The sequence below is a fragment of the Salmo salar genome, chromosome 04 (assembly GCF_965601325.2).
Source record: "Salmo salar chromosome 04, fSalSal1, whole genome shotgun sequence".
Classification (NCBI taxonomy): Eukaryota; Metazoa; Chordata; class Actinopteri; order Salmoniformes; family Salmonidae; genus Salmo; species Salmo salar.
Window position 1 is genome coordinate 75140542 of NC_138294.1, and position 27547 is coordinate 75168088.

Genomic DNA, 27547 nt, shown 5'->3' on the forward strand with positions numbered 1-27547 from the left:
TCCTCTGCTGCACCTTGGTCTAATTCTGACGACGGCCGTTACAGTACGTGAGTACATTGATAGAATTTGCACTTCAGCTTTGATGGCAGGTTTGATACCTGTGATCAAAATGGTAATTGCAGGGGTTGTTGATGAAATGGAGCAAGATGTTGAGAGTGGAATATAACTTTGCTCACTTCGCATACGTGTGAGGGGTTAATACGGCCACAGTGAAAGTCACTAACAGTGGTTTCAATGGCCAAGGTAAGACAAAGAAACGTAGCAAAAAGACATCAAAACGTAGGGGGATAGTCCCACATCTAAAACAGGGCGTTATCGGACATTGGAAGATTGAGTGTGGGGTGGTACTGGAACCTGCTGCATTTGGAGGAAATGCCGCTCTACAAGCGTTTGCATCCTGGTCAAATGAGCAGCGACACATCCTCTTGAGAACAGCGGAACAGGAACATTTCACATAGTGGTGTATGGCCTCAGTTCAACCGACAGTGGTTCATAGAAATTACAGTTTCTATGTGAAGGAAGACTTATGAGAGCACGTCTTACCCAACTTTTTAATAGATGTCAGGGATCAAATCGCACATTCCTTATGATGAGAAATTGGCTAAATTTGCCACAGGGAAAAATATTTTGAGTTGAAGAATCTAGGAGAAAGGCCAGGGGAATGCACATTCATCTTCTGCACATCTATCACTCCAGTGTTTAATTGCTATATAGTAATTATTTTGCCACTACGGCCTATTTATTGCCTTACCTCCCTTATCCGACCTCATTTGCACACACTGTATTATTGACTGTATGTTTGTTCATTCCATGTGTAACTCTTTGTTGGTGTTTGTCGCACTGCTTTGCTTTATCTTGGCCAGGTCCCAGTTGTAAATTAGAACTTGTTCTCAACTAGCCGACCTGGTTAAATAAAGTTGAAATAAAAAAAAATAACAAATAAAAAAGATACTATTTCCTTATGGAGGTGTCAAGAGTTGTAATTCTAAGTTGATTGGTTTTTCGATTGGTTATTATTTTTTATTTAACATGTTTTTGAATCAAGGTGTGAATTATGTGTTTGAAGGGAAAATGACCAGTTCCCTGGGGTCCTGGTCCTTGGGTAAATACACAAATGTATTTTGTTCAGTCTGCATATCAACTCAGCAAAATAATACACGGCCTCTCACTGTCAACTGCATTTATTTTCAGCAAACTTAACATGTGTAAATATTTGTATGAACATAACAAGATTTAACAACTGAGACATAAACTGAACAAGTTCCACAGACATGTGACTAACAGAAATGGAATAATGTGTCCCTGAACAAAGGGGGGGTCAAAATCAAAAGTAACAGTCAGTATCTGGTGTGCCACCAGCTGCATTAAGTACCGCAGTGCATCTCCTCCTCATGGACTGCACCAGATTTGCCAGTTCTTGCTGTGAGATGTTACCCCACTCTTCCACCAAGGCAGCTGTAAGTTCCTGGACATTTCTGGGGGGAATGGCCCTAGCCCTCACCCTCCGATCCAACAGGTCCCAGACGTGCTCAATGGGATTGAGATCCGGGGCTCTTCGCTGGCCATGGCAGAACACTGACATTCCTGTCTTGCAGGAAATCACACACAGAACGAGCAGTATGGCTGCTGGCATTGTCATGCTGAAGGGTCATGTCAGGATGAGCCTGCAGGTAGGGTGCCACATGAGGGAGGAGGATGTCTTCCCTGTAAAGCACAGCGTTGAGATTGCCTGCAATGACAACAAGCTCAGTCCGATGATGCTGTGACACATCACCCCAGACCATGACGGACCCTCCACCTCCAAATCGATCCTGCTCCAGAGTACAGGCCTTGGTGTAACGCTCATTCCTTCGACGATAAATGCGAATCTGACCATCACCCTTGGTGAGACAAAACCACGACTCATCAGTGAAGAGCACTTTTTGCCAGTCCTGTCTGGTCCAGCGATGGTGGGTTTGTGCCCATAGGCGACGTTGTTGCCGGTGATGTCTGGTAAGGACCTGCCTTACATCAGGCCTACAAGCCCTCAGTCCAGCCTCTCTTAGCCTTTTGAGGACAGTCTGAGCACTGATGGAGGGATTGTGTGTTCCTGGTGTAACTCGGGCAGTTGTTGCCATCCTGTACCTGTCCCGCAGGTGTGATGTTCAGATGTACCGAACCTGTGCTGGTGTTACACTTGGTCTGCCACTGCGAGGACAATCAGCTGTCCGTCCTGTCTCCTTGTAGCGCTGTCTTAGGCGTCTCACAGTACAGACATTGCAATTTTTTGCCCTGGCCACATCTGCAGTCCTCATGCCTCCTTGCAGCATGCCTAAGGCACGTTCACGCAGATGAGCAGGGATCCTAGGCATCTTTCTTTTCATGTTTTTCAGAGTCAGTAGAAAGGCCTCTTTAGTGTCGTAAGTTTTCATAACTGTGACCTCAATTGTCTACCGTCTGTAAGCTGTTAGTGTCTTAACGACCGTTCCACAGGTGCATGTTCATTAATTGTTTATGGTTCATTGAACAAGCATGGAAAACAATGTTTAAACCCTTTACAATGAAGATCTGTGACGTTATTTGGATTTTAACGAATTATCTTTGAAAGACAGGGTCCTGAAACAGGGACATTTCTTTTTTGCTGAGTTTAGAAGGAAATGATATGTTAACAAGGGATGACAGTTACTCCAAATGTATTGTGATATGTGTATTGCTGATTTTATTTTTGTCTTTGTTTCGTTACAAATTTCACCAGATTGGGCCTTATGGAGTGTGGGATTCCCCGATGGGTTAGGGTGCTAACTCCCTGTTCTGGTAACTCTTCAGAGGTCGCCAGTAAAATAACACCGTACCCAAACCTGCCACAGGTGTGCGCCATCGTGCGCAAATTGATTTTCTCCCCCCATACCAAACGTGATAACGACACGCAGGTTGAAATATCAAAACTAAATCTGAACCATTTATAATAATTTGGGGACAGGTCGAACAGCATTATACATTTATGGCAATTTAGCTAGTTAGCTTGCAGTTGCTAGCTAGTTTCTCCTATTTAGCTAGCTTGCTGTTGCTAGCTAATTTGTCCTGGGATATAAACGTTGCGATGTTATTTTACCTGAAATGCACAAGGTCCTCTACTCCGACAACTAATCCACACATAAAACGGTCAACCAAATAGTTTCTAGTCATCTCTCCTCCTTCCATGCTTTTTCTTCTTTGGACTTTATATGGCGATTGGCATCTAACTTTCATAGTTACCACGACGACCGACCGAACTCAGTTCATCTTTCAATCACCCACGTGGGTATGAGGAGGAGATTACATGTTGGTATCTGCTTCTATAAACCAATGAGGAGATGGGAGAGGCAGGACTTGCACTGCGTTCAGCGTCACAAATAGACCTGACTTCTATTTTAGCACTTGGCAACGCAGACGCTCGATGGTGCACACGAGCAGTGTGGGTGCAATAATTGAATAGCATGTATGTTTAAATGTATTTTGCAACGCTCGCGCACGCGACGCAAGTGGTGTGTTCAGCATGTAAGGGAGTATGAGCTAATTCTGAAAATGGTTTCAACAGTAACAGTATGTTATGCTCTTTGACATTTGTTTTAGAGATAATGTTAAGAAAATTGGGAATGTAATAATTTGTCATAGTCAATGCTTGTCTGGATTTTCTGAAACAGAAAGGAATTTAACTAAACTGTTGTTCTGATCTGTCCTTTCTTGATTATCATGAAAGGTGACGTCAGATGGTGTCTTAATGCATGCAGGAATAATTTGGCCACAAACAGTGTGTGTGAACCTCAAAACCCTCCCTAACCGGCTGAAGAAAGAGCGACAAAGGCGTTCAATGCAACATTGACTTAACACTTCTGAGTCCGAGCCAAACCTGGGTATGGGCGGCAGGAGTGCTGAGACCGTGCGTGTGGAGAGAGATAATGGCTCAGGTGAGAGACTCGTGTACATGGGAGAAACGTATGTATCTAGTTGCATATTGAAATCGGGACATTATCAAGGGCGTGACAGGCAAGAGTCACATGTGCCGTTGGGAAGATGTAACACTATCTGAAGAAGACACGCTAGAATGATAATTCCCGGGAGAAAGGGTGGGGGGTGTGGTCTACATACTGCAAACATTTTAGACTAAGTATGCATTGAGATACCGCTCTTTCATTACCAGGCCACTTGCAACAGGAAAACAGGGACAAAGAGGGGCTGTAATGAGGAGAGTTATTACCGGCAATGAAAGGTTCCGTTTATAAATGTACATTCTAACTGGGATGATGTGTGCTAGGTTGAGAGGCTTGAATTTGAGTCATAGACTCAAAGTAAGCACTAAGGACTGTCATTCTGAATTTGGGTTGGACCAATTATAAAATGTTTTAGTTATGATTTGGATACAGCAAGAGTTGCTTTCAAACGGTGAGGGGTTGGGGCAATGCTCAAATTTATTAGGCCTAGGAAGGCTCTAGAAACCTTATCTTTAAGCATCGTCTGGCAGGGAGGTTGTTAGAGAACTCACTGGATGATAGCTTGGGTCAACCATGAATATTTTTTTTTTTGGTTTGTTCTCTTGTTTTACAATGTCGTCAAAATGTTTATTTTAAATCGCATCGATACATAAAGATTGCTGGATGATACGGTACAATTAATTGCATACAAGGCTCATAGTTTTGCTAGGTTGGATATTCTTCCAACTCATTAATCTCTTTCCCAATTTCTAACAGCCAGCGAACACTTGAGAGATTACATGCAGTAGTTATTCTCACGGCAGTCGCTGTAGGGAAAGTAATTGAAGGAGGCTATAGTCATGGGCCATGTTAGTAGTAGCAGGGGTTACTTTAGTAGCATTGTTGGGATATCATTTTATGAGGACTTGGTAGCTGGGAGACCGATGGGAGTACCGGGGTATGTTATTCAAATGTCACAAATTTGTGATTTGGCCATAAAGGGGGAGTCTGTTGTCAGGAAATTACCCATGCGTTGCAGTGTGTATATCCTCAGGTGACAGCAGCACATGAGAAGCAGGAGATAAATGAGGGCACGAGCTGAATTCTGGAGATTGAGTGTACATCAAGATACACCAGGTGGGGGTGTTGGGACAGCATTGGTCTGGTCCATGCATAGTACTCCTTACATCACCTGCAGGGGTAAAGATCGTCAGGTCTCTCCTCAGTGGGTGCACAATTCTCACGGGAAGGGAGGTCCAGCTGCATAATGGGTGAGCTTGAAGATGCCATGACAGAGGAAGCGGAGCTAAAGAAAGCGAGAGAAAGACTAGATTCCACTGTAAGACATGCAGATGGGTTGGGTCTGGGTGCTACCTTATCATAGTTTGGTTGGGTTAGCTGCTTTATTGGTTAATGCATCATATGAAAGGATAGATATTGGGGTAACTGTACTCTTAACAACATTTCGGAGGCATTGATGTAAAAGTCTATACAGTGATGAGTTACCTCGAGGATGTAGCGTTGATTAGGGATACGCACTTTCCTATCAGGTGACGTGCCTATCAGGTGGCAATGGAGGAAATGGGGAACAAAGTGAAAATGACATAGCTTGGGAACACCTCTTGGGAAACCTGGGGGCGGAAAGGGGAAGACCGGCCGAAAGCATGAGGAGGCTTTTATTTTTGTGGAATCCAGCAGAAAAGTATCCTGGATGCATAGAGTCAGGTAAAGAGAGAGTGGGAATTGTCATGGTCTCAGACTTTGGTTTTCATGCATATATAATTATGCATAGCTTACCACATTGTTAATACTGTTATGTTTTGTGTTTCTCGGGTCTCTTAGGAACCAGAAGGAGAACGTTGAACTGGAAGAAGTCAACAGCTCCATGTTACAAGTTATTATCAGTGTTATATGAGAGATGGAAATAAGATTTGTATGGTGTGATCATAGAACAGAGGCCATAAGTCTCTGAGTTTGTAAACCTCATGATGAATGTTTTATTATGATTGTTTGTTCATTTATAAGTAATTTCCAAGTGTAAGTAAGTTGAACAGTAGGAAGGTATTGTTCTAGAGGAGGGACTGTTCTGAGAATATGAAATGTACTTATTCATGTCACTGAGGGAGAGGGTAATGTATAACGTTTACATTATATCAGGGATCCTATTGAAAGACATTGCAGGGAAGCGATCACATTTGGCAGGCATTGATAAGGGGAGAGAGCCATGGATTAGTGATGAGGGGGGGGGGGGGGGTCGAGGTCAGGTCTCATTAAGGGAGAAATAAAAGTTTATGGCCCGCATCACTTAGTGTCCTGCTTAGCAGTAAAGACACAATGTTTGTACAGATGTGTAGGAGGAGTCTCAGCCTAGGAGGAAGGGTTAAATATCAGTGCTTGTGTGAAAATGTTTTTGTCTAATGCAGCTGTATTGACCCTCTCGGAGGAATAAACTTGGTTTAAGCTTTCATAGTGGTCGTTGAGTTTTTACTCTGACAATTAGAACCTAACAACGTAATGTGAAAAAGTAGATTTTATGGTTTGCGTAACATTGTAATCTAGAGGCAAAAGAAACGCACACCTATTTAAGTGAGGTGCTGGCTAGCGGAGTGGAACACTCCGCTCAGATGCAAAAATGTAATGTCCAACGTTTCGACAGACAAGCTGTCTTCATCAGGGTATAATGACAAACACTGCGAGGTGACTCGTTTATATAGTGTCAAAAGATACATGCATGTGTCTGTTATCATGGCCGGGTGTGGCCTGATATCATTGGTTAATTCTCATATATTAAAATAGCAAACAAAAAACATAAATGGATAGAATACGGTCATAGATACAATTTGGCTACATAAGCCTACAAACATTTACAATAGCAAAATCACAAGAATGGCTTCAGATCAATTTCTACGTTGAGACCGAAGGGAGCAAGGGTCTTTAAATTAAAGATCAAGGCAGCCTCTCATTTTAACAATAAATTATCGAGGTCACCCCCTCTCCTAGGGAGGGTGACATGTTCGATGTCAATATAACGTAGAGAAGAAATTGAGTGATTTGCTTCCAACTGGGTAAGTCGAGTTTTTGCACCTAATGGGCTCCGAGATTCATACTTTTAATTTGCGCTTTGTTTAACCCACAATTTTTACCACAAGGACAAGTTATAAGATAACTGCCTTAGTGGAGCACGTGATAACACATTTGAATGGGATCTGTTTCCCTGTTTGGGGGTGTTTGAAGGATCTACATTTATAAGTGCCATTGCATTGAGCACAGCCATTACACTTGTAGCTTCCATCCAGTAGGGGCGCAAATAGACGTTGTGCAGGGATATCTTGGGGTCGTAAATCAGAGTTCACCAATTGATCTCTGAGATTTTCTGCCCCATGAGAATACAACCAAGGGAAGATCCGAAAACACATTACCGATACTATCATCGGATCTCGATTGTGCAACATTGTAACCTGTGTTTGAGACCAACGCTTGGCGGTGGCTGTGTGAGAAGCATGTCAGTATCTCTCACATAACTAGAATGAGATTAACTTTCTATGATCTCTTTCCCACTCTGCTCTGATAGACATGAGCCTGCAACTCTCATCTCTCCAGCGTTGCACTTCATTTATTTCCTTATAAAATAAAAGGTTTCTGAAGGAACTGCAGCAAGTCTGATAAATTGAAATACATTTGCCAGAGTTATATAATTACTTCTGTCTGTTTAGAAACAAATGAAATAATTCAGAATAGCCTAATACACCATGAGAAATGCCTATAATTTAGCCATAGAGAATCAATAGCTTATTTTAAAAAGTAGCCTAGCTGTTGATTGTAGTCTAACAAGGAATAGCCTGCATTTGGGAAAATGCGACAAATCTGTCAGTGAAAAAACAGCATGCAGACAAAACAGGCTTTTCACAATATTTCAAATACAATTGAGGAAAAACACAGGTTGGAAAGCAAATGGCTCCTGCTTAAAAGACTATGCTGTAGGCTACCAAAATATTTGATCAACTTCCAAATATTGCTTTACAAAGTAAAACAGAGTGCAACGAGCGCACCGGCCATCACCAGTGAGTGAGCTGCGCATCATTGGGTGAGTCAGTGAAACTGGAAAGCATTTTTAGGACTAGAATTTCCTCCTCATATTGTACTCTAAAATATCTGTCTCCACACACCTAGGATATTTATGGATTCAAGACAAAGTCGTTTTTATTGATCTCAGATTTTCAGTTTGTCAGTGCCAAAGTGGTCTGTCATTTCGATCTTTAGTGCGATATTCAAAAATATTAGGCCTCCGGTTATGTCAAATTAGGTAGAATTGCATGAAATGCATTCATAAAAGGCCACATTTTTTCCTGGACCCTAGGCTACAAAAAATGCTCCCCATGTGTGCAACTTCTGTAAGTGCCTCTACTGTTCTAGGGCTTCCAAGTGGCACAGCGGTCTAAGGCACTGCGGTCTAAGGTACCTCTTACACTGCATCTCAGTGCAAGAGGCATCACTACAGACCCTTGAATCCAGGCTCTCACATCCGGCCATGATTGGGAGTCCCTTAGGGTGGTGCAGAATTGGTCCAGGTTTGGCTGTGGTAGGCTGTCATTGTAAATAAGAATTTGTTCTTAACTGACTTGCCTAGTTAAATAAAATAAAGGACAAATAAAATAAATATGCCACTACGCAAATGATATGAATGCAATGCTTTATTATAAAGTAGATTTTTTTTTTCTCATGCGTTCCTGTACCTCTGAACTCCCCAGGTCACCCCCTTCTCACACTCACTTTTTGTTTAGGCACCCCAAGATTTACAAATTAAGTACTGGTCGTGTGTGGTGTCCGGGTCTGCCAATGGGCCTGGAGGGTGTGTGTGTGTGTGTGTGTGTGTGTGTGTGTGCACACGGAATAATTATTTACTGTGTATCTACAGTACATGCATGTATGTATTTTGTGTGTGTGTGTATGGTTCTGGTGTCAGCCTACAGACTATGCATGGCCACATGTTGGAGGCCCATGGAAATAGACAGCCTAATCTTCGAAGGGAGCCCCAGGCATTACTGGGAATCAGGAAAAGAGGGGAATGGATGAGGTGGACAAAACCCAATCACCATCAAATGTCCCACCATATTGGGCCAGACTTGATCTAATATGATCTCTAGAACAATAAATGGGTGGGTGTAGAGGGACTATGCAATGGCCAGAAACGCCTGCGGTCACATTAGAAAAAGGGTGCGTTTGAGAAATGAAAGAACCCACAGGGAAAAGCATGATATATGCTGCAGTTTCATATGAACTGTCCCTCAAGGCCCCTTAAGTTAATATACCCGTCTTACTCATGGGTGGCCTCTGTGTGTGTGTGTGTCTCTCTCTCTCTCTCCTGGTTATTTTTTCCTTCATTCACACTGGCCTGCCATATTGCTTTCTTATCTTATTTTATCAGATCACTGCTGATGAAGAAAACACCACCAGACTATTGAGGTTCACACCCTGTCTTTACAATGGAGAAACAGAGGAAGGCTCAAGTACAGTAATGGGTTAACTTGTCTGGTTGAAATACTATCGATTACTTAGACAATTGATAACCTGAGGATTAATTATAAACATCGTTTGACATGTTTCGACAAACTTTACCGGTACTATTAGGATGTATTCGTCTGCATGTTTTGACCGCCTTTGAGCCAGTGGATTACTGAACAAAACGCGCCAACAAAACAGAGTTTTTGGGATATAAAGAGGGACTTTATTGAACAAAACAAGCATTTGTTGTGTAGCTGGGACTCTTGTGACTGCAACCATATGAAGATCTTCAAAGGTAAGTGATTAATTTTTTTCGCTATTTCTGACTTTGGTAATTCCTTTACTTGCTTGTAAAATGTTTGTATTAAAGCTCCACCTTATCTCAGATCACTGGTCACCATAGCAACACCCACCCATAGCATGCGCTCCATGCATGTATATTTCAATGGTCATCCCCAAAGCCAACACCTACTGTGGCCGCCTTTCCTTCCAGTTCTCTGCTGCCAATGACTGGAACGAATTGCAAAAATCACTGAAGTTGGAGACTTGTATCTCCCTCACTAACTTAAAGCATTGGCTGTCAGAGCAGCTTAACCGATCGCTGCAGCTGTACAGTCGTGGCCAAAAGTTTTGAGAATGACACAAATATTAATTTCCACAAAGTTTTCTGCTTCAGGGTCTTTAGATATTTTTGTCAGATGTTACTATGGAATACTGAAGTATAATTACAAGCATTTCATAAGTGTCAAAGGCTTTTATTGACAATTACATTGTTGATGTCACGCTCTGACCTAGAGAGCTGTTTTTTCTCTGTTTAGTTAGGTCAGGGTGTGATAGAGGGTGGGCATTCTATGTTTGTATTTCTATGTTTTGGCCGGGTATGGTTTCCAATCGGAGGCAGCTGTCTATCGTTGTCTCTGATTGGAAGCCATACTTAGGCAGCCTTTTTTCCTTAATATGTCGTGGGTAGTTGCTTTCTGTTTAGTTTGTATACCTGACGGAACTGTTGGCTGTCATTTTGTTATTTTGTCTAGTGTTCGTTTTCCATTAAAGTATATAACAATGAGCACTCTACATGCTGCGCCTTGGTCTCCTCTATACGACGCCTGTGACAGTTGATGCAAAGAGTCAATATTTGCAGTGTTGACCCTTCTTTTTCAAGACCTCTGCAATCCGCCCTGGCATGCTGTCAATTAACTTCTGGGCCACATCCTGACTGATGGCAGCCCATTCTTGCATAAACAATGCTTGGAGTTTGTCAGAATTTGTGGGTTTTTGTTTGTCCACCCGCCTCTTGAGGATTGACCACAAGTTCTCAATGGGATTAAGGTCTGGGGAGTTTCCTGGCCATGGATCCAAAATATCGATGTTTTGTTCCCCGAGCCACTTAGTTATCACTTTTGCCTTATGGCAAGGTGCTCCACCATGCTGGAAAAGGCATTGTTTGTCACCAAACTGTTCCTGGATTGTTAGGAGAAGTTGCTCTCGGAGGATGTGTTGGTACCATTCTTTATTCATGGCTGTGTTCTTGGGCAAAATTCGGAGTGAGCCCACTCCCTTGGCTGAGAAGCAACCACACACATGAATGGTCTCAGGATGCTTTACTGTTGGCATGACACAGGACTGATGGTAGCGCTCACCTTGTCTTCTCCGGACAAGCTTTTTTCCGTATGCCCCAAACAATCGGAAAGGGGATTCATCAGAGAAAATGACTTTACCCCAGTCCTCAGCAGTCCAATTCCTGTACCTTTTGCAGAATATCAGTCTGTCACTGATGTATTTCCTGGAGAGAAGTGGCTTCTTTGCTGCCCTTCTTGACACCAGGCCATCCTCCAAAAGTCTTCGCTTCACTGTGCGTGCAGATGCACTCACACCTGGTTCCTGCTTACAAGCTAAAATTAAAGCAGGATGCACCAGTGACAAGATCAAAACAAAGTGGTCAGATGAAGCAGATGCTAAGCTATAGGACTGTTTTGCTAGGACAGACTGAAATATGTTCCGGGATTACTCCGATGGCATTGAGAAGTACACCACATCAGTCATTGGCTTCATCAGTAAGTGCATCGATGACATCGTCCCCACAGTTGAAGTCGGAAGTTTACATACACCTTAGCCAAATACATTTAAACTCAGTTTCACAATTTCTGACATTTAATCCTAGTAAAAATTCCCTGCCTTAGCTCAGTTAGGATCACCACTTTATTTTAAGAATGTGAAATGTCAGAATAATAGTAGAGTGATTTATTTCAGCTTTTATTTCTTTCATCACATTTCCAGTGGGTCAGAAGTTTACATACACTCAATTAGTAATTGTTAGCATTGCCAGTAAATTGTTTAATTTGGGTCAAATGTTTTGTGTAGCCTTCTACAAGCTTCCCACAATAATTTGGGTGAATGTTGGCCCATTCCTCCTGCCAGAGCTGGTGAAACTGAATCATGGTTTGTAAGCCACCATGCTCCCACATATTTTCTATAGGATGGAGGTCAGGGCTTTGTGATGGCCACTCCAATACCTTGACCTTGTTGTCCTTAAGCCATTTGGCCACAACTTTGGAAGTATGCTTGGGGTCATTGTCCATTTCGAAGATCCACTTGTGACCAAGCTTTAACTTCCTGACTGATGTCTTGAGATGTTGCTTCAATATATCCACATACTTTTACTTCCTCATGAAGCCATCTATTTTGTGAAGTGCACCAGTCCCTTCTGCAGCAAAGTACAACACGATGCTGCCACCCCCGGGCTTCACGGTTGGGATGGTGTTCTTCGGCTTGCAAGCGTCCCCCTTTTCCTCCAAACATAACGATGGTCAATATGGCCAAACAGTTCTATGTTCGTTTCATCAGACCAGAGGACATTTCTCCAAAAAGTACGATCTTTTCCCCATGTGTAGTTGCAAACCTTAGTCTGGCTTTTTTATGGCGGTTTTGGAGCAGTGGCTTGTTCCTTGCTGAGTGGCCTTTCAGGTTATGTCGATATAGGACTCGTTTTACTGTGGACATAGATACTTTTGTACCTGTTTCCTCCAGCATCTTTATAAGGTCCTTTGCTGTTGTTCGGGGATTGATTTGCACTTTTCACACCAAAGTACGTTCATCTCTAGGAGACAGAACATGTCTCCTTCCTCAGCGGTATGACAGCTGCGTGGTACCATGGTGTTTATACTTGCGTACTATTGTTTGTACACATGAACGTGGTACCTTCAGGTGTTTGGAAATTGCTCCCAAGGATGAACCAGACTTGTGGAGGTCTACAATTTTTTTCCTGAGGTCTTGGCTGATTTCTTTAGATTTTTTTCCATGATGTCAAGCAAAGAGGCACTGAATTTGAAGGGAGGCCTTGAAATACACCACCCCTCCAATTGACTCAAATGATGTCAATTAGCCAATCAGAAGCTTCTAAAGCCATGACATCATTTTCTGGAATTTTCCAAGCTGTTTAAAGGCACAGTCAACTTAGTGTATGTAAACTTCTAACCCACTGGAATTGTGATACAGTGAATTATAAGTGAAATAATCTGTCTGTAAACAAATGTTGGAAAAATGACTTGTGTCATGCCCTAACAGACTTGCCAAAACTACGGTTTGTTAACAAGACATTTGTGGAGTGGTTGAAAAACGAGTTTTAAGGTCTACAACATAAGTGTATGTAAACATCTGACTTCAACTGTACATACCCCAGCCAGAAGCCATAGATTACAGGCAACATCCGCACTGAGCTAAAGGCTAGAGCTGCCACTTTCAAGGAGCGGGACTCTAACCCGGAGCTTATAAGACAACCTCTCCCTCAATGTGATCTTTAATTACTTGTTACTTTTATTTCTTATTCTTATCCATATTTATTTTAACTGCATTGTTGGTTAGGGGCTCGTAAATAAGCATTTTACTCTTGTAACGCCCTGGCCATAGAGGGGTTTTTTGTTCTTTATTTTGGTTAGGCCAGGGTGTTACATTGGGTGGGCGTTCTATGTTCCGTTTCCATGTTTTTGTATTTCTTTGTTTTGGGCTGTGTGTGGCTCCCAATCAGGCACAGCTGAAGCTCGTTGTTGCTGATTGGGAGTCACACATAAGGAGCATGTTTTTCCTTTGGGTTTTGTGGGTAATTGTTTGTTAGTGTTTGCACCTGACAGGACTGTTTGCTGTCGGTTTTCTTGTTTTTGTATAGTGTTCAAGTTGTTCAATTAAATATTAAATGATGAACACTAACTCCGCTGCATCTTGGTCCACTCTCTCTTCAGACAGCCCTTACAACTCTAAGGTCTACACCTGTTGTATTCAACGCATATGACTAATAAAATTTGATAATTCTAAATCAAATAGCTAAATGATCCATGGTATGACAATCTTAAAACAATTCCATATGCTTAGTACCCCCCCAACGTCACCTTAGACTTTTAGAGGTTTAATACCCGAGTCAGACTAAACAAACATCATTACTGTCCTGAAACACCTGTTATAACATACCGTACAACTTTAATTAAATGCTGCCCCTTTTAATAGCTGGACAACGGCACACATTTCAGCAAATAAACACCCATTTCAAATAAACGCAGGGTCTAAATTAATTGATTACAAATTTACCATGAATTGTTTGCCAGGTTTAATGTTTGATTTATTACATTAAATAATTCAGTAATGACTAGAAAACATTCAGGCAATCATCAGCGGGAAACTGCTAGCCATTGGCTGCTAACAGCTGAGAACAGCTACAGTACCTGTCAAGCACAAAAACAGTCAACAACTTCAGGAGTACAGAACCTCAGAAATCAGCTGATCGCCCTCTAATGGTCTAGGTAAGAATTGCCGAAAATGCACAGCCAAAGAGGAGAATAATTATTTTGACAAGGATTATTATTATTTTTAATAGAGGCATACTAAGACAAAAGAAACGTGACAGAGTGTAAATGATAACACATTAGTGCAGTAAATAAAGAAATTGAATGAAATGCTGGAAGTCAATGCTGGAATTTAACAATTAACTATGCAAATGAGCAAAGGCTGTGTGCATTAAGGAAATAGACGCCTGGCTCAAAAATAAGCTTGTCTCTAATAGCGCCTGTTGTGTTGAGTGATTTAACCAAATAAATACTATTAAATGAAGTTTTACGTGTACTACATTTTCTCAGGGTTCAGTCACTGGGAAGTTAAACAGACCTGCATCTGACCTCTTGTTTTTATGAAAGACACAGGTTTGATTGTTGCACATCAAATGAACTAGAAACTCTATAACCACAAACTCAGCTTCAGATAAGTCAGGACTTGCAATGCCTTTGAAAATGCCTTTGTTGTCTCGCTTAAAGTATGAATGGGTTATGTAAACAGCGAAGAGAGTGCTTTTCACTCAGTCTCGGTGGAGGTGTCTGTCAAGGCCACCTCTTTTGTATAGTTAGAGCGGTCTGTCAAACAGGAAAAACAAGCCTTCCCAAGGATTGATCCCTTCCTCACTCACGCTGAGGGTTCAGAGGTATTTTCCACCCTCACTGTCTTACCTGTTTCAATCACAATGCCTCAAACTAATTCCAAAAAACTGATAGATATCCCTCCAAAAACAAGTCATGCATTTTCCCTCAGTCGCTGTCACCGGTGAACATTTGGATGCTGGATTGATGAGTCCTTATTATCATACAAATCAATACTGTCGGCTCTAAAGGCATGTGGCTGCTGCCGGCAACACAACAAGTGTGTGCCAGTGCATAAAGCAGGCGTCTTCCTCTCTGTCACCCGACTTGGCATTCTCCTGACTCACTTGGAAAAAACTACAACAGAAGATCTGCCGAGTCCTTGTTACACAAAACACTGCCGGCTCCCCTAGCTGCTTATTTCACCAACACACTACCCACGAACCAGGGAGATCATTTGGGAGTGCTTTGAATAATACTCCAATTAAAGCTAGCACAAACAGAAGCCAGGCGTATCCAAACCCCAGAAACCTGTGGGACCGGATGAATTACACTGGCGGTGTTAAGGAGGGAACATGGCTCATGATTAGTAAGACTTCCTCTCTGCGGCTCTATTAACGGGAGCCATGGGTGGCTGTGGTTTTTCACAGGAAGCAAACACCGGTGCAAGTGCAGGTGAGCAGTCTGGAGAAAATGAAATTAGAGCTAAGAGGGGAGATAAATATTTCAAACAGACTGCTTTGAGGGTAAACAGTTTCAGCTGGAATGACCAATGTTAAAAAAGACAGTATATTTAGTTTTAAAGTAAAACAACTTGTTAATAACTTAATTTCAAGAGGCTTTTCTTGATACATTTGATGTATTTCACGTTTTTCTTGATACATACTCTACTGTTCAAAAGTTTGGGGTCACTTAGAAATGTCCTTTTTTTTAAAGGAAATAACATCAAATTGATCAGAAATACAGTGTAGACATTGTTAATGTTGTAAATGACTATTGTAGCTTGAAACGGCTGATTTTCAATGGAATATCTACGTAGGCGTACAAAGGCCCATTATCAGCAACCCCTGTGTTCCAATGGCACGTTGTGTTAGCTAATCCAAGTTTATCATTTTAAAAGGCTAATTGATAATTAGAAAACCCTTTTGCAATTATGTTAGCACAGCTGAAAACTGTTGTGGTGATTAGAGAAGCAATACAACTGGCCTTCCTTAGACTAGTTCAGTATCTGGAGCATCAGAATTTATGGGTTTGATTACAGGCTCAAAATGGCCAGAAACAAAGCACTTTCTTCTGAAACTCGTCAGTCTATTCTTGTTCTGAGAAATGAAGGCTATTCTATGTGAAAAATTGCCAAGAAATTGAAGATCTGTACAACGCTGTGTACTACTCCCTTCACAGAACAGCACAAACTGGCTCTAACCAGAATAGAAAGAGGAGTGGGAGACCCCGGTGCACAACTGAGCAAGAGGACAAGTACATTACAGTGTCTAGTTTGAGAAACATATGCCTCACAAGTCCTCAACTGGCAGCTTCATTAAATAGTACCCACAAAACACCAGTTTCAACGTCAACAGTGAAGAGGCAACTCCGGGATGCTGGCCTTCTAGGCAGAGTGTCTGTGTTCTTTCGCCCATCTTAATCTTTTATTTTTATTGGCCAGTCTGAGAAATTGCTTTTTTTATTTTTTTATTTAATGAAGCTGCCATTTGAGGACTTGTGAGGCATCTGTTTCTCAAACTAGACACTTTAATGTACTTGTCCTCTTGCTCAGTTGTGCACCAGGGCCTCCCACTCTTTCTATTCTGGTTAGAGCCAGTTTGCGCTGTTCTGTGAACAGCGTTGTATGACATCTTTCAAAAACAAGGACATTTCTAAGTGACCCAACTTTTGAACGGTAGTGTACGTATTTCAAATCTCAATTTCAAAAAATGTACTTCATAATTCATATTGAGTACGTACTGAGCTGGACTTTTGAAAAGGGAAAGGGGAGGAAGTCCTGTCGACATGTAAGGTTGATTTGATTTTATCCTTCCATAGACACATTTGACAGACACACTTGTGATCCCTGACATTCAGCTGGCTCTTTAACTGACAGCTAGCTCAATATTAGCTTACAAGTCAGGTGCAATCCCCTCACCCCAGTCTCACTGCTGGTACCTGCTCACCAAGTCTCTCATGGCCGTCAGTGGCACCTCCAGCCCACCTCAACCTCACATCTTATTGTCTTCTTCTCTGTTTCTGGCTTACGTCCTTCATTTTATCTTTCCCCTTCTCTCTGTCTGGGGGAAAAAATAAACCACACACTGCCCTTCTCTCTGTCTACCTTGTTATCAGTCTTCGCTAGACCAAATCTCTCACAACAGAGTGGCACCTCCAGATCTTGCCGTCTCTCTCCCCCATTCTGGTTTCATGCCCACGTCCCTCTTTTTTCCTTTCTCCTTCATTTGAACTCTTTGTTTCTCTCTTTCTACTAGCGATAGATGCTAGCTACATGTGACGCATGTGGCGTGAGTGAACTTGGAAATCTTTGGGAGGACCCTCTGAGGCCCAAAGCCTCTCTAAATTGTGTAGCGGCTAAATTTAGCCAAACAGATAGGCAGCACAACCATTGGGCCCCATCCAGTCTATGCTATTAACGTACCTCTGGAGGGATTAGAATGCAGCTTACCACTGTGTATCAGCTCGCTGGAGGAAATTTGACCCTCCAATACCGTGCTCAGATATTACACAAATGCGGCTCTTGGATAAACAGTGTGATTTTTATTTTATTTTTTAAGCTGTCTTTGACCTTGACAGAGCTGTCGTTCGGTCCATTAAAGCAAAACCCTGGTCTCAAGTAGGATGTCTGACATTTCTGGAGACACAATTGGGGAGTAGCTTCAATCTATGTTCGCTGACTGACTGGTTCTTATAATGTGTAACATCACACAGGCTCACTGCAGCTACTCCATATGGTCCACTATTAAGACTAGGAATTTCTATTATTATTTTACACCCTTTTTCTCACCAATTGCGATCTTGTCTCATGACTGCAATTCCCCAACGGGCTTGGGAGAGGCAAAGGTCGAGTCATACATCCTCCAAAACATGACCTGCCAAACCGCGCTCCGTAACACCCGCTTGCTTAACCCAGAAGCCAGCCGCACCAATGTGTCGGAATAAACACTGTTCAACTGACGAATGGCGTCAGCCTGCAGGCATCCGGCCCGCCACAAGGAGTCGCTAGAACACGATGAGCCAAGTAAAGCCCCCCTGGGTCTGTAGTGATGTCTCAAGCACTGCGAGGCAGTACCTTAGACCACTGCGCCACGCGGGAGGCCCAACACTAGGAATTTCAATCATACGGAGTCATGTTAGATACAGTTGATCAAATTCCCTCTGATATCAACAACACTAGATTGAGGCAGTTGTCCCCCACACAAACAGCTTGCACTTCCTAATATCAAATAGTCTTGCACTTTGAAAATAAAAAGGCACAAATCCCGATACAAAAACAGTCGTAGTTCATGGTAAACAACAACAGCTTTACATTGCAGCCACAAGATTATCTGGTCTGGACATGCACACAGTACAGTATCCAACGATGCCAATCTCATTCTGTTAATGAGATCACAAGGTAGGTCTGACTGGCTCAGAATGAGCAGAAACGCCTAATCAGAGTAACAGAGTAGGACAGTAATAGAAGGAGGAAATAGGAACTGAAAGGGGGGGACTACATTATTACATTATTAACAAGGTGGAGAGGGTATGGAGACCAGTTCTCAAGGTAGACAGGGGTGCATTGGTAATGTATTTTTGCTGTACAAACACAGAGAGCATGTATCTGAAAGACATGTCTTTCATGATTCACTCATGAACACTAGTAGCTACATACAGTATAAAAAGATCTAAAATCAAAGATTCACTATTGATCTCGATTCGTATTGACTCTTTACCATGGAGAATTCCACAGGTACACTCTAAAAAGAAAAGGTTCCTGGAGTGTCCTTTAGATGTTCTTCAAATTTAAACTGTGGGGGAACCCCTATAGGTTCTTCCAAGAATCCTTTAAAAGGGTTCTTCAAAATAACCCCTTTTAATGGATCCTCGAAGAACCTTTTAAAGAACCTTTTTGGTGTTCATTTTTATTAACTACTCCCACTCCCCTATTAATAATAATACGCATAACAATAACACAATATTTGAGTTCTGTGTTTATTATGATTTTAGTGGCAAAGCAGAATAAAAAAATCTAAATAATGATGTAAACTCCCAGCAGAGCCCCAAGTCCAATGGGTATATCCTCTGACGTGTTGATATTAATGTGTTGATGTTCTCCGTATCCCTAGCCAGAATGATTTTGCAGTGCATGGTGATCGAACAGGTTTCCTGCTATATTCAGAGGTGTAGGGAGGGTGAAGTCTGTGAATCCCAAAAATAGTAATTATACAGATGGTTAACAAAACATGCACATGACAGAATTCATACCTTGGTTTTTGTGGTGAATGTGAATTTAAAAAAACTGTTATGATAGTGGTTTTCAAACACATACCTTGTCCATAATGTAGAGTCCTATGGGATATTAATTGAAGCGGTAAATGTGATCTTCATAACATACCAATACCAATTGACATACCTTTGTATGCCTCCTTGTCTGTATACATGCAGACACAGATACAAAAGTGAGCAGTTCAGTCATCTGCACCCAAAACAGCTAGCCTTCAACATATTCTTATAGCCTATATATTTTCTTACCTCTTTGTTGATTGATATCCATTCAATTGTGTCCATTTTCTGTTTTAGAAAAATGTGTACAAATAAAAGAGATGGTATCACCATAAAACAATATCAAATTCGATCATACAAGGGGCAAACCTTACCTTAAATTGAGATCTTTCTCATTGGGAAACTAGCAGTATTTAGTTTTCTAATATATTATTTCTTACATTGTTAGCTCAGAAAATCTTAAGTGTTATTACATGCAGCCGGGAAGAACTATTGGATATCCGAGCGACGTCAACTTACCAGCACCACGATCAGTAATACAACTTTCCCGAAGCAGATACTTTGTCCGAACCACCCAGGGCATTTGAACTGATTCCAGAAGCTGACCCAAAACAACGTCGCCGCAGAAGAGGAAGACAGAGCGGCCTTCTGGTCAGACTTCAGAGGTGCGCACACCACCCACCGCTTCTGAGTATATTACTCGCTAATATCCAGTCTCTAGATAACAAGGTAGCCAAAATTAGGGCAAGGGTTAATTCCCAGAGAGACTTTAGGGATTGTAACATACTCTGTTTCAAGGAAACATGGCTCTCTCGGAATATGCTGTCTTAGTCGGTATAGCCACCAGGATTCTTTGTGCGTTGCGCCGACTGAAATAAACATCTCTCCATGAAGAAGAAGGGCGGATGTGAATTTTTCATAATTAACGACTCATGGTGTAATTGTAACAGCATAAATGAACTCAAGTACTTTTGTTCACCTGACCTAGAATTCCTCACAATGAAATGCAGACTTATCTCCAAAGAGAATTCTCTTTGGTTATTGTCACAGCCGTGTATATCCCCTTCAAGCCGATACCACGACGGCCCACAAGGAACTTCACTGGACTTTATGCAAACTGGAAACCATATATCCTGAGGCTGCATTTATTGTAGCTGGGGATTTTAACAAAGCAAATTTGAGAACAAGGCTACCTAAATTCTACCAGCATATTGATTTTAGCACTCACGCTGGCAAAACACTGGATCACTGCTACTCTAACTTCCGCAATGCATACAAGGCCCTACCCCGCCCTCCCTTCGGCAAATCTGACCACGACTCCATTTCGCTCCTCCCTTCCTATAGGCAGAAACTCAAACCGGTTGTACCCGTGATAAGGACTATTCAACGGTGGTCTGACCAATCGGAATCCACGCTTCAAGATTGTTTTGATCACGCGGACTGGGACATGTTCCGGGTAGACTCAGAGAATAATATTGATTGACAGTGGCTTGCGAACGTATTCACCCCCTTGGCATTTTTCCTATTTTTTTGCCTTACAACCTGGAATTAAAATGGATTTTTGGGGGGTTTGTATCATTTGATTTACACAACATGCCTACCACTTTGAAGATCAAAATATTTTTTGGGGTGAAACAAACAAGAAATAAGACAAAAAAAAACAGAAAACTTGAGCGTGCATTACTATTCACCCCCCAAAGTCAATACTTTGTAGAGCCACCTTTTGCAGCAATTACAACTGCAAGTCTCTTGGGGTATGTCTCGATAAGCTTGGCACATCTAGCCACTCTAATTTTTGCCCATTCTTCAAGGCAAAACTTCTCCAGCTCCTTCAAGTTGGATGGGTTCCGCTGGTGTACAGCAATCTTTAAGTCATACCACAGATTCTCAATTGGATTGAGGTCTGGGCTTTGACTAGGCCATTTCCAAGACATTTAACCTCTTGGGGCTATGTGGGACGCTAGCGTGCCACCCGTGGTGCACCCTATCAACAGCAGGTGCATTTCAAGAGCGGCAAATTTGAAACCAAATAAATGTCAAAATTCAAATTTTTCAAACATACAACTATCTTACACCCTTTGAAAGATAAACATCTCCTTAATCTAACCACGTTGTCCGATTTCAAAAAGGTTTTACGGCGAAAGCATAAAGTTAGATTATGTTAGGAGAGTACATTGACATTAGCTGTGTGCAATGTTTTGTCAATTCAAAGACAGGCGTCACCAAAACCATAAAATCAGCTAAAGTTATGCACTAACCTTTGACAATCTCCATCAGATGACACTCCTAGGACATTATGTTAGACAATACATGCATTTTTATTTCTATCAAGTTCATCTTTATATCCAAAAACAGCGTTTTACTATGGCGTTGATGTTCAGGAAATCGTTTCACTCCAATAACCGGCAGTCAAGTCAGCACAACAAATTAAATAATTAATATTAGAAAACATTGGTAAAATATTATATTGTCATTTAAAGAATTATAGATTTACATCTCTTGAAGGCAATCGACTTGCCAGATTTAAAAATAACCTTACTGGGAAATCACACTTTGCAATAATCTGAGCACTGCACCCAGAAAAATACGCTTTGCGATACAGACTAACCGCCATGTTGGAGAGATCTAAAATCGAAAATACTATGTAAATAATCCATTACCTTTGATTCTCTTCATCAGATGTCACTTCCAGGAATCCCAGGTCCATAACGAATGTAGTTTTGTTCAAAAAAGCTCATAATTTATGTCCAAAAAGCTCCGTGTTGTTAGCACATGATCTAAGCCTGCCGGACTTCACTTCATGAACGAGGGGAAAAAATATATTTACGTTCGTTCAAACATGTCAAACGTTGTATAGCATAAATCATTAGTGCCTTTTTTAACCAGAACATGAATAATATTCAAGGTGGACGAATTCATTCTCTTTTAAAACGTATTGGAACGAGGGTACCCAACATGACCTCGCGCGCCAGAGTCTAATCGGCCATCACCGTTCCAAGGCTCTTGTTCGGTCAGATCTCACAGTAGAAGACTCAAAACACTTTGTAAAGGCTGGTGACATCTAGTGGAAGCAATAGGAAGTGCCAAAACATTAATAAGCCCCTGTGTGTTTCAATGGCATAGGCTTAAAGGTAATTCAACACATCAGGTATCCACTTCCTGTCAGAATCTGTCTCAGGGTTTTGCCTGCCAAATGAGTTCTGTTATACTCACAGACACCATTCAAACAGTTTTAGAAACTTTAGGGTGTTTTCTATCCATATATAATAAGTATATGCATATTCTAGTTACTGGGTAGGATTAGTAACCAGATTAAGTCGGGTACGTTTTTTTTATCCAGACGTGAAAATACTGCCCCCTAGCCCCAACAGGTTAAATGTTTCCCCTTAAATCACTCGAGTGTTGCTTTAGCAGTATGCTTAGGGTCATTGTCCTGCTGGGAGGTAAACCTCTGTCCCAGTCTCAAATCTCTGGAAGACAAACACGTTTCCCTCAAGAATTTCCCTGTATTTAGCGCCATCCTTCAATTCTGACCAGTTCCTCAGTCCCTGACGATTTAAAACATCTCGGGGTGATGAAAGGTGTTGGGTTTGCGCCAGACATAGCGTTTTCCTTGATGGCCAAAAAGCTCAATTTTAGTCTCATCTGACCAGAATACCTTCTTCCATATGTTTGGGGAGTCTCCCACATGCCTTTTGGCGAACACCAAACATGTTTGCTTATTTTTATTCTTTAAGCAATGGCTTTTTTTCTGGTCACTCTTCCGTAAAGCCCAGCTCTGTGGAGTGTACGGCTTAAAGTGGTCCTATGGACAAATACTCCAATCTCCGCTGTGGAGCTTTGCAGCTCCTTCAGGGTTATCTTTGGCCTCTTTGTTGCCTCTCTGATTAATGCCCTCCTTGCCTGGTCCATGAGTTTTGGTGGGCGGCCCTCTCTTGTCAGTTTTGTTGCGGTGCCATATTCTTTCAATTTTTGTATTATTTATTTAATGGTGCTCTGTGGGATGTTCAAAGTTTCTGATATTTTTTTATAACCCAAACCTGATCTGTACTTCTCCACAACTTTGTGCCTGACCTGTTTGGAGAGCTCCTTGATCTACATGGTGCCGCTTGCTTGGTGGTGCCCCTTGCTTAGTGGTGTTGCTGACTCTGGGGCTTTTCAGAACAGGTGTATATATACTGAGATCATGTGACAGATCATGTGACGCTTAGATTGCACACAGGTGGATTTTATTTAACTAATTATGTCACTTCTGAAGGTAATTTGTTGCACCAGATCTTATTTAGGGGCTTCATAAGAAAGGGGGAAAATACATATGCACGCAACACTTTTCCGTTTTTTTTTTTTACATTTCACTTCACCAATTTGGACTATTTTGTGTATGTCCATTATATGAACATGAAATACAAATACAAATCCATTTAAATGACAGGTTGTAATGCAACAAAATAGGAAAAACGCCACGGGGGATGAATACTTTTGCAAGGCACTGTTTTTGCTGAGTCAGTGAGTGAGTTTATAAGGAAGTGCATAGGAGATGTTGTACCCACTGTGACTATTAAAATCTGCCCTAACCAGAAACCATGGATAGATGGCAGCATTCCTGCAAAACTGAAAGCGCGAACCAACACATTTAACCATTGAAAGGTGACTCGGAATATGGCTGAAAACAAACAGCGTAGATATTCCCTCCGCAATGCAATCAAACAAGTGAAATGTCATTATAGAGACAAAGTGGAGTCGCAATTCAATGGCTCAGACAGGAGATGTATGTGGCAGGGTGTACAGACATTCATGGACTACAAAAAGGAAAACCAGCCACGTCACGGACACCGATGTCTTGCTTCCAGACAAACTAACGCTTTGAGGATAATACAGTGCCACCGACGCGGCCCGTTACCAAGGACTGTGGGCTCTCCTTCTCCGTGGCCAACGTGAGTAAGACATTTAAAAGTGTTAACCTTCACAAGGCTGCTGGCCCAGACGGCATCCCTAGCTGCGTCCTCAGAATATGCACAGACCATCTGGCTGGTGTGTTTATGGACATATTCAAATCTCTCCCTTACCCAGTCTGCTGTCCCCACATGCTTCAAGATGGCCACCATTGTTCCTGTACCCAAGAAGGCAAAGGTAACTGAACTAAATGACTATCGCCCCGTAGCACTCACTTCTATCATCATGTGCCTTGAGAGACTACTCAAGGATCATATCACCTCCACATTACCTGTCAACACTTCAATTTGCCCCAATAGGTCCCCAATAGGCAATCACACTGCCCTATCCCATCTAGACAAGAGGAATGTAAGAATGTTGTTCATTGACTACAGCTCAGCATTCAACACCATAGTACCCTCCAAGTTCATCATTAAGCTTGAGGCCCTGGGTCTCAACCCCGCCCTCTGCAATTGGGTCCTGGACTTCCTGACGGGCCACCCCCAGGTGGTGAAGGTAGGAAACAACATCTCCACTTCGCTGATCCTCAACACAGTGGCCCCACAAGGGTGGGTGCTCAGCCCCCTCCTGTTCTCCCTGTTCACCCATGACTGTGTGGCCATGCACGCCTCCAACTCAATCATCAAGTTTGCAGACAACATGCCTCCAGTAGTAGGCTTGATTACCAACAACGACGAGACAGCCTATGGGGAGCATGTAAGGGCACTCGGAGTGTGGTGTCAGGAAAACAACATCTCACTCAACGTCAACAAAACAAAGGAGATGATTGTGGACTTCAGGAAACAGCAGAGGGAGCACACCCCCTATCCACATCGACGGGACAGCAGTGGAGAAAGTTGAAAGTTTTAAGTTCCTCAGCGTACATATCACGGACAAACTGAAATGGTCAAACCCACACAGACAGTGTGATTAAGAAGGCGCAACAGCACTTCTTCAACTTCAGGAGACTTTAGAAATTTGGCTTGTCACCTAAAACCCTCACAAACCTTTACAGATGCACAATTGAGAGCATCCTGTTGGGCTGCATCACCGCCTGGTATGGCAACTGCTCCGCCCATAACCGCAGGGCTCTCCAGAGGGTGGTGCGGTCTGCACAACGCATCACCGGGGGCAAACTTCCTGCCCTCCAGGACACCTACATCACCCAATGTCACAGGAAGGCCAAAAAGATCATCAAGGACAACAACCACCCGAGCCACTGCCTGTTCACCCCGCTACCATCCAGAAAGCGAGGTCAGTACAGGTGCATCAAACCTGGGACAAGGCCATCAGACTGTTAAAACCTCTTTGGGCAAGGGGGCACTATTTTCACTTCCGTATGAAAAGTGTGCCCAAAGTAAACTACCTGCTACTCAGGCCCAGAAGCAGGATATGTAATGTAATTGGTATATTTGGATAGAAAACACTCTAAAGTTTCTAAAGCTGTTACATTTATGTCTGTGAGTATAACAGAACTTATTTGGCAGGCAAAACCCCAAGGACAAACCATCCAGGCAAAAAATAATTTGAGGTCACTGTCTTTTCGATTGGTTTTCTATGGGAACTAGATTTATGAGGGACCTGGTTGCAGTTCCTAGGGCTTCCACTAGATGTCAACAGTCTTTAGAAATTGGTTGATGTTTTTCCTTTGAGAAATGAAGAAGTAGCCCTTTCCTTTCTGGATGTAGAGCCAAGTGGACTGTTTTGTTTGGTGCACGTGACCTGAAACTCGTTCCACTTTCATTTTATCCGCTATTGAACACAGTTTATCCCGTCTTAAATTTTATCAATTATTTACGTTTTAAAATACCTAAAGTTGGATTAGGAAAGTTGTTTGCAATGTTTGGATCAAGTTTACAGGTAACGTATTAGATACTTTGTAGTTATGTTGGGCGAGTTGGAACCGGTGTATTTTCTGAATCAAACGCACCAAATAAATGGACATTTTGGGGATATAACTACAGAATCTATCGAACAAAAGGACCATTTGTGATGTTTAATGGACATATTGGCGTGCCAACAGAAGAAGATATTCAAAGGTAAGGCATGAATTATATTGTTATTTCTGACTTTTGTGTCGCGCCTGGCGGGTAGAAATCTGATTTTCATGGGTTGGTATGCTGGGCGCTGTCCTCAGATAATCGCATGGTTTGCTTTCGCCGTAAAGCCTTTTTGAAATCTGACACTGTGGCTGGATTAACAAGAAGTTCATCTTTAAACCGATGTATAACACTTGTATGATTTATGAATTATTATTATGAGTATTTCTGGTTTTGAATTTGGCACGCTGCAATTTCACTGGGTGTTGTCAAATCAATCCCATTAACAGGATTGGCACGCGAAGGGATCCACAAGAAGTTAAACAGCCATCACTAACACAGAGAGGCTGCTGCCTACATAGACTTGAAATCATTGGCCACTTTAATAAATGGATCACTAGTCACTTTAACAATGACACTTTAATAATGTTTACATATCTTGCATTACTCATCTCATATGTACAGTTGAAGTCGGAAATTTTCATGCACCGTAGCCAAATACATTTAAACTCAGTTTTTCACAATTCCTGATATTTCATCCGAGTAAAAATTCCCTGTCTTAGGTCAGTTAGGATCACCACTTTATTTTAAGAATGTGAAATGTCAGAATAATAGTAGAGAGAATTATTTATTTCAGCTTTTATTTCTTTCATCAAATTCCCAGTGGGTCAGAAATATACATACACTCAATTAGTATTTGGTAGCATTGCCTTTAAATTGTTGAACTTGGGTAAAACATTTCAGGTAGCCTTCCACAAGCTTCCCACAATAAGTTGGGTGAATTTTGGCCCATTCCTCCTGACAGAGCTGGTGTAACTGAGTCAGGTTTGTAGGCCTCTTTGCTCGCACATGCTTATTCAGTTCTGCCGACAAATTTTCTAAAGGATGAGGTCAGGACTTGATAGTCAATCCAAAATCTTGACTTTGTTGTCCTTAAGCCATTTTGCCACAACTTTGGAAGTATGCCTGGGGTCATTGTCCATTTGGAAGACCAATTTGCAACCAAGCTTTAACTTCCTGACTGGTGTCTTGAGATTCTGCTTCAATATATCCACATAATTTTCCTGTCTCATGATGCCATCTATTTTGTGAAGTGCACCAGTCCCTCCTGCAGCAAAGCACCCCCACAACATGATACTGTCACAGCCGCGCTTCACGGTTGGGATGGTGTTCTTCGGCTTTCAAGCCTCCCCCTTTTTCCTCCAAACATAATGATGGTCATTATGGCCAAACAGTTCTATTTTTGTTTCATCAGACCAGA

General features: G+C 42.0%; 1 protein-coding gene across 1 annotated transcript in view; it reads right to left on the minus strand.

The window, feature by feature from the left end:
- LOC106603746 (double C2-like domain-containing protein beta) overlaps positions 1-27547 on the minus strand; it is a 185487-nt gene that overhangs the window by 130327 nt on the left and 27613 nt on the right. The gene's annotated exons all lie outside the window — the stretch shown is intronic.